This window comes from Notolepis coatsorum (genome assembly GCF_963971535.1).
Source record: "Notolepis coatsorum genome assembly, chromosome: 3".
NCBI lineage: Eukaryota > Metazoa > Chordata > Actinopteri > Aulopiformes > Paralepididae > Notolepis > Notolepis coatsorum.
This window is the reverse complement of record NC_140167.1, coordinates 93,477,656-93,487,031: the sequence shown is the minus strand read 5'-3', so window position 1 is coordinate 93,487,031 and position 9,376 is coordinate 93,477,656.

Here is a 9,376-nt window from a genome sequence, read left to right as displayed (position 1 = left end):
CCGGACCACGCACCTCCGCACACAGAGCGAGCCAGTGCCAAGTGGTGGTCTCGTCAATACATCGTCACATCATTTATACATTTCTCGTCAGAATGGTGTGTGTATATCTCTCGGTGTGTATCCATGAATGTGTGTGTGGTGTGTGTGTGTGTGTGTGTGTGTGTGTGCTGGTGTTTGCTTAGATGGGGTGAAGGAGGGGCTGTTTTCCTCCGCTCTCCTTATCAGATGGTGTGTGTATTTCTCTCGGTGTGTATGCATTGGTGTCTGTGTGGTGTGTGTGTGTGTGTGTGTGTGTGTGCTGGTGTTTGCTTAGATGGGGGAAAGGAGGGGCTGATTCCTCCGCTCTCCTTATCAGATGCTTTTCTGTGTGTTCATGTGTGTTAGTGTGCTAGAGTGTGTGTGTGTGTGTGTGTGTGTTGGTGTGTTAGAGTGTGTGTGTGTCGGTGTGTGTGTGTGCTAAAGTGAGACACTCTCGACAGCACAAAAGGGGGGGGGTGTGTATGTCTCTCTATGTGTGTGCATTGATGTCTGAGATGACGGCATATAATTTGTGTGTGTGCATGTGTGTGTGTGTGTGAGTGTGTGTGTGTCGGTGTGTGTGTGGGCTTTTGCATGCTTCTGATATCATCATGCACCTGTGTCCAGTATGTCCTGTGTCCAGTATGTTTACACAGAGACCATTTCATCGGGTCCCGTGTTTACACAGAGACATCTGACGTCAGTGTACAGAAGATATATAAGATATTGACAACAGATCAATGAATTAAAACTATCACTACGTTCACTGTTTGTATGTGGGAGGGAACCTTGGGGGGTGGGTGAGGTATGTTATCATCAATACAATCTAACGTTATTGTATATAACTGCTGCTCTTTATAAAGTAACGTTATAGAAAACTATTGAAGCAAGCTAGTCATAACTGCTCAATAAAAAAACACAACTAGTGAGAGGTAAACAAGGTAACGTTATATTTGTGGCTTGGATTATATAATGTAATTGTTTTACTATTTGGTAATTCTTAGGCCACAAGTTCCAGCGCCAATGTACACCTGCCTCCAGCTTCAAGGGACATCAGTTGCCAGACCGACAACCCAAATATACGTTCTGTTGGTACACAGCTGTCTATGAAAACACTACGGTCACATGTCAAGAGTCAAGGTAGGTTTGTAACTCAGTGTGATGTAATGTAATAATGTGACCCAGGATTGTGTAGATTGGCCCTTCCTTTCACCGCTTTCACCGCCACACCACATTAGATTAGCCTTTTCACAGTTTCTACGTCAAATGTATATACTCCCTTTTCTTGACTCCTTCTGTATCACAAACAGTACTGTATTTGCAAATCTGGTATGTCATAAATGTATAGATGTAGCAGTACTGACTATCTGTATGTCATGTATGTCATATATGTCCTGATGAATTGAAAATGGGGGACCCTGATGTAAACAAGACGAAAGTTAATAAAGTTTTCAATCAATCAATCAATCAATCCCTTGTTTGACTAAACTATGTTTTGTAAATAGGTGTTCAGGCGAAAGTCGTGTCTGTATCTGTCGGGGTGGGGACCCCAACTACTGGCTACTGGTCTAATCAACAGGGACCCTCCATGTCAACACCTGTGAAGGCGTTTAGACCCAGTAAAAGACCACGACTGGAGTCTGATGACGATGAAGTGACCTACAGCTCGATAGACGTTCCAGAGCCTCATGATTCCACTTTCAACATTGACTCTTTGATGAGCGAGCCCTCAATTGTAGCGTAAGTTGTTACAAAAATCTCCATGGCCCGTAAATAGAAAAGCTGTATAGTTGTGCCGTGTTATTTATTTGTGTTTTTCTCGAGCAGGGAACCGTCAAAACCAATCTATGAGGTCCAGAAATACATCGTTTACGAAGACAGTCTACTGGAATTATTCCAACAGTGTCCGGTGTGCGATGCTCGATGTCATATCAAGAAGACTACGCGAGGGACCTTCTTGGCTGTCTCCCAAGTCTGCCCCAGTTGTAAATATAGCCGAAAGTGGGCCAGTCAGCCTCTCATAGGGAGCACACCAGCTGGAAATATTCAGCTGTCGGCAGCTGTTTTTTTCACTGGCTCATCTTTCACCCAAATGGAGAAGGTATTTGATTTGATTGATTTGATTGACAAGTCAGATATACATTATGTTTTTGTTTGTGATTCACACATGCATATTAACAAAGCGTTATTCATTTATTCTTTTAGGTTCTCAATGCGTTACATGTCTCGACAATCAAGTACAGAGCGTTTCGGGAACACGCCAAGAAGTTCTTGGAACCGGCAGTTCTGAGTATGTGGAATACGGACCAAGAGGTTACCCTCGCCAGATTAAGCCAGGAAGAGATGGTGATAATCGGTGGTGACATGCGAGCCGATTCTCCAGGTTAGAAAAAGCTCCCCAATGTCAAATTTCTACTTTATGAATACATTTTTAATATTGCACTACATTGATTGAAATTGTTATTATTATTTTCAACAGGCCACAGTGCTAAGTACGGTAGTTACTCTGTGATGGAACTCGCCACCAATCATGTCATAGACGTCCAACTAATTCAGGTAATTAACAAGTCTGAAGACACCGCACCCTTCATTGTGCTCAAACAAACACATCTCACAAAGCTCTCGGTCTTGAATCTTGAATCGCTGTAGGTGTGAAGTGGTCTGGCTGTGTGTGTGAGCGGGGGTTAGGAAATGGAAATTGTGGGATGGCGGAATGTAGTGTTTTTGACGCTGGTGACTATTTTGAAACGGCTATTTCATTGCTCTTCCCTTCCTTGCTTGTACCTCAACAGAGCAATGAGGTAGGGGGCAGCTACCATATGGAATTGGAAGGCTTGAGGAGAAGCCTCGCTCTTCTGAAGGACCGAGATGTGACCTTGGACTGTATTGTCACAGATCGTCACCCGCAGATTCAAAAGTACCTGAGAGATCTGGGCATCAAACACTTCTACGATGTGTGGCACGTGGCCAAAGGTATGTCGAAAGGCATCCCACATTCAATCCCACCCCCACCTACCCAATCCAATGTACAGTTTCTACGCCTAATGTATATACTCTTTTCTTTCTGGACTCTTTTTGTATCACAAACAGTACTGTAATTGCAAATCTGGTATGTCATAAATGTATATATGTAGCAGTACTGTCTATCTGTATGTCATGTATGTCATACGACTGTTATGTAATGTTATGTTATGTAATTCAAGGTCTGTCTAAGAAGCTGGACAAGGTTGCACAAGCTAAAGACTGCAAGGTGATAAAAAAATGGCGCCCACACATATCTAACCACCTCTACTGGACCGCTGCCACATCGAAGACGCCCGCTGAGAGGGTGGCTAGGTGGAAGTCATGTCTCAATCACATGATGAATGTACATGAACACGACGAAGAACCACTCTATCCGCGTTGTCTTCATGCTGACCGTGTATCGAGAGATAGTAGCAAGTGGGTTAAACCTGGTATGTCTGTCTGTCTTTCATCATGAATATATACTCAACATATTTATTTATGTCCTCATTCTAGATTGGTGTGATTTACAAATGTATACTTGCTTGAATAATTCTAATCTACTGTAATATACTCTAATGAAATATCTGAATGCAATTTCTTTTTTACTTTAGACTCAAAACCGGCCCACCAGCTCGAGAAGGTTCTGCTAAACACAAGGATCATCAAAGATGTCTCCAAACTAAGTCCACACCATCAAACGTCTTCACTGGAGTCCTATCACAGTGTGATTTTACGTTTTGCCCCAAAAAACGTTGTCTTTTCATACATTGGAATGCTTTGCAGGTATTTTATATTGTGTACAAATGACTAATTATGGACTCCTGATTTGTCAAATAACTCATTATGTTGCATTAGATAACCTCAGATCAACTACAAATATATTGCTTATCGAAATTTTCCTTTCAGACTATACCTAGCTGCAATGCATTTCAATGAAAACTCAAATCGGCAGCAAGCGACCGACGCTTCGGGAGCCCCGGCTTACAAGATGAGCTTTCCCAAGGCCAAAAAGGGTGGGCACACTATAAAACCAAGGAAAATCGCTCCCACAGTCAGTAAGTCAAAATATCAACATTTATTATTGCACACACATGACCTATATAAATAGAAAAATATTTCCACTTACAGTGGAACAGCATTAATAACAATAAATTGAATAAATAATAACCTTTTTAACATGACAAAACAAATAACAATTTCTCATTTACAGACTATGTCAACCAGCTTATGGAGCTCCTGTTTGACTCCGTCATTCGTGACCCCCAACCATATATCCAGGTGGTTGAGCAGATTCCCATCCCAGAACATCTGTGCGCACAGTTCGACAGGCCTTCCATGGAAGAAGCGGTTGCCGCCTATGTGTCACGCTTCAATCTTGTACCGGTCTGAAGCCAGTATAGACACCATCAGCATCCGGAAATTCGGTGCGGATTCGAACCACTACACAGGAAGGGATTACTACCCTCACTCTGCGTCCTAAGTATCCCCAACACCACGCCACAAAACACCTGTACGCGATATATCTGAAACGGCTAAAGAAAAAGAAGTATTATATTTATGCACAAATATTTAAAAAAAAAGCTGTGAAATAACCATTTGTCATGTCATGTCATTGGACAGTAGCAAGCATTGATTATATGGGATGTGCAATAAGGATTAGATTGTGTTTGCAAGAAAGATTAGTATAGTCTGAGAGATGCAAGATGGAGAAACACCTGTAAAAAAATATATAAATCTGTAATAAATATTATTTACTTATTGATTCCGCTTGCTGGTATCCGGCCAAAATCTGCCTTGTATATATTAGTTGCCATTTGGATGGTATAGGGGTTGAAGCACACTGGATCCAATCCCGGATGAACAACCATGCACAGTAGTCCAGTTGGTTCCTGGTTAATTTGACGTCTGACCTATATATAGAAAATTAAATCGTTAGCCATATGCATGGTTTTCAGTGCTACCAAGATGCAAGGTTGTGTTACTACTTTACCTGTGGAACTTCCATGCAGCATACATTCTCAGCCTCTGTTGGCATCCGTTCACAATTTCCGCATGTGCACCTAGTAGATTGATTTGAGGGTGAATGAAATTATCAATCAATGATCAAAATTGCCACAATACAGTACTGCTCAATACCAACACAACTGCTATGATGGAGACCAGAGAAAGACTTTCGTCTTGTTTACATCAGGGTCCCCCATTTTCAATTCATCGTAACATATATGACATATAGATAGACAGTACTGCTACATCTATATATTTATGACATACCATATTTGTAAATACAGTACTGTTTGTGATGCAAAGAGAGCCCAGAAAAAAAGGATATACATTTGCCGTAGAAACTGTACATAGGAGTGGGGGGGGGGGACACTGTATAAAACGGTAGCTGCTCTTTATAAACTAACATTTTGGCCAACTATTGAAGCAAGGTAACGTTACTTATAGTAAGCTATCGAAGCAAAAGCTGGCTGATCGATCAAGTAAGTAAGTACCGTTATTTCGGCAACCATTAGACTAACGGTGGAATCAACTTACCAATCGTAAACTATTTGTAAGCCTCGATCGCTGTTGTGTGGGGGGTGTGTGAGTACAATCTAACGTTAGTGTGTGTTTTCGACGGGCCGCGACAGAAGTACACTGTATACAGTATAACTGCTGCTCTTTATAAACTAACATTTTGGCAAACTATTGAAGCAAGGTAACGTTACTTATAGTAAGCTATCGAAGCAAAAGCTGGCTGATCGATCAAGTAAGTAAGTACCGTTATTTCGGCAACCATTAGACTAACGGTGGAATCAACTTACCAATCGTAAACTATTTGTAAGCCTCGATCGCTGTTGTTTGGGGGGGGTGTGAGTACAATCTAACGTTAGTGTGTGTTTTCGACGGGCCGCGACAGAAGTACACTGTATACAGTATAACTGCTGCTCTTTATAAACTAACATTTTGGCAAACTATTGAAGCAAGGTAACGTTACTTATAGTAAGCTATCGAAGCAAAAGCTGGCTGATCGATCAAGTAAGTTAGTACCGTTATTTCGGCAACCATTAGACTAACGGTGCAATCAACTTACCAATCGGAAACTATTTGTAAGCCTCGCTGTTGCAAATCGACTTCTTCTTCTTCTTCTGAATCATACTGTGGGTCGCTCTCTGGATCCCAAACATAATGTACAGCCATGATTGTTGATTGTTATTAATGCTGTTAGTTAGTAAAATTGGTATATGTTTTGCGTGTCGAAATAAAAACACCTGAGAGGGAAGGACGGGGAGATGGGCGGAGCTATTTGGTGGGTGGCTGTCACTCAAAGCATTCTGCTAGTATGGGTGGAGCCAAGCCAATAATAGCCTGATTTCATGAGGCTGAAAAATGCTGGTTTTGAGTACAAGATTAGAAATATAAAACAATGATTATTTTTGGAATAAACATTACAGATGTGTTACATAGACTCACAGGAATTGTGTAAAGTTGCCCAAATAGTGCTAGGAATAGCAGTGCATAGCCCCTTTAAGTATAAATACAGCGCAAGGTGCGCACACCGTGCTTAGCTTAGCTTCGTGTCTTCGTTCAGTACCTTACCCACCTTCACCACGAGTCAACGTGCAGTGAAGTGAGCAACCTTGCGTCTAACAGAGCATTGAGAACCGCGTGCGAATAGAATGGTAAAAGTGTCAAGAGTTTAATGAAGTAACGTTGAGTTCGACTTAATCTAATGTGAAGTGAATAGTCGTTCATTTATTGTATATCGTGCGGCCACAGTTCTTTCGTGTGTAGCATTACCCAGTGGTTCGTCGTGTCTTTAGCTAGTGTACTTAACCAGGGTGTGTGGCCTAAATACGTCGCCCACACCCGAGGAGTCCTAGGCGGAGAACCGTTGGACATGTACACAGGAGAATCGGCGTCGGCGATTGCAGAACCATTACTGGTTGGATTATATTGATTTGGAACGTGGTACCCGGAGAAGAGCATCGTTGATTTCCACTGTCGTTTGGGATTCAACCTCGTGAGGATTACAACTCGGGCCGGCCTCGTGGACGGAGGCTGGCTAGCTGTCATCAATGCTGTCGAGCATTTGGATTACAATTATTACTTTGCTGCTGATCAAGGGATTTACAAGGACCGACTCCTGTACCTTGAGTCTCTTTATTCCTCATTGAATCAGACGGAGTACCCGAACATTCCTCTACCCTCCAGGCCTTACACCCCCGGAGGGAACCCATTGTCTCCAGGCGGTACCAGTGTTGCCCTATCTAGTTGCTACTATACGACAGGTGGTGTCAACTTAGACCCATCGTAGGATTCCTGCTATTCTTAGTGACTCATGCTATTGACTGACTTTACGTATATTCTTCGCCATACAAGCGCGACCCTAATTCTCATTCTGTAACCTAACGTTGCCTAATAATAATAAATTACCCTCAAATACTATTTCTTTGTCAATGCCGTGTTCTTGTGGGTGTTCACCATCTATATTTGATGTACTGTCTGGCCAGTAATTAAAGTACATAACTAGCAGTGGTTTAATCTATCACAATCTTTAATACAGTCAGGGTTTTGTAACCCCTCAGTTACAGTTAGGCTAAAGACCAGGCCTGAACACTATTGGACTGAATAACAAAAGGACGATAGACAAACACACCGAAAGATCATTAGAATAGACTCTTCAAGGACAATAACATCTGATAACATCTGATTATGAGGTTCTGTTTATAGCAATAAAACAACGCTTTTCCTCATAAGGTATTTCACGGTGTCGAAGTGTCGAATTCTTACGGAGGTGGAGAATTAGTATGGTTTATGGATTGCACTAACGGGGGAGATAAGGATCTTATCAGCCAGTGTCGTAGACGTCAGGACCATTAAAATGACACAGCGCAGAGGAATTGGATGGAGGGCCAAACAGACGAAGACGTGATACTGGCCAGTTTGATCAGGATCTTACAGTGGGATCAAGTGCAACAGCAGTAGAATCGATGAGGTCACTGTCCCAACCTGTAACGATACAAGTTGGATGTTAAGACACTTGAATTATGTAGACCATAAACAAAATTCAGTCCATCTGCAATGTTAGCAGTATTTTTACAAAATAAGATAAAAGACAGCAGTTCATCACAAGAAGCTCTGCCACTCAAAATATGAATATACAGTACCAGTAAAAAGCTTGGATGCACTCATTCAAGTGAATGGGAAGACACTTTTGACTGGTTGATAATACAAAATGCCTCGTACATTTTTCACAGAAGTTCAGTGAAAAACAACAAGAATGGTATGCTCAAAAGCAGCTTACCAACGTCAGCATCCACTTCAGTGTCATCCTCAGGAGGATCAGCTATCAGCAGGAGCTCTTGAAGCTCACTGGTGGATGGAAGCCGTCTGCATTGTTGGATGATCTTTTTCTTGTATGTGGTCGGCCACTTTTCCAGAAGCTTGCCTGATACACCTTCTCCAAACATCAGAACGAAATCCTGTTCAACCTGGAGAGGGGGGATTGGGGGACAATTTCAGGATTTCACAGCCAACCAAAGTTAGTGGGTGTTAGTTGAGGTACAATACATCTACCGTCTATCATTCAAGTGTCACAAAATGGTCAAAATAATGGCAGATAATTACCACAGGCCGAAACGTTGTGTTCAAGTATATTAAAACTTGGGAACACTACAGACGGTGTGCAGACTTTTTTTCCACAACATTACAGATCTATTTTGAGTCTAGCACCCGTGAATACACTTGGGATGTGCGTGAGTCTTTTCTACTAACTATAGATAATTACCAAGCCCTTGACGTCTTGGAAACGTGGAAAGTCAGACAGTATGCTGCTTGACTGCTGGGGGTCGAGGACCTTGTTGTGCCTATAGTCAAATGTCAGTTTCATCTTGTTCTTCACTGTGTCCTCATCAGCTGAATGTTTCATTAGTGAGATCGCTTCCTTGCACTCCTCTTCGCTCAGGGCAGTCTCTGCAACAACATGGGAATCTCGTCTGGCAGTTGGTCCTCCTCCACGAGATGGTTCTCCACAGGATTCTACAGAATATGGGGAAAACACAAAAAAAAGAATCTACCAAAGGCCTGATTGATGGAGTTCTGCAGGTACACAGTCATGGCCGTAGCCAGCTATGAGGCCACCGAGGTCAAACTCCCCAAACAAACAAGCACACCATTGATTTAATTGACATATAAATCACACATAAAGATCTAACTATTACTCCTCCGAGCATGAATATAAAACAGGTGATCTATTAACTGTGTAAACCTTATGCAATATTCATCATTGATATTTGGATACTTGAAATCTGTATGAACTAAGTAGTTAGTATCAAATGAAATAAGATGGAACAGCTCCATGCATTAA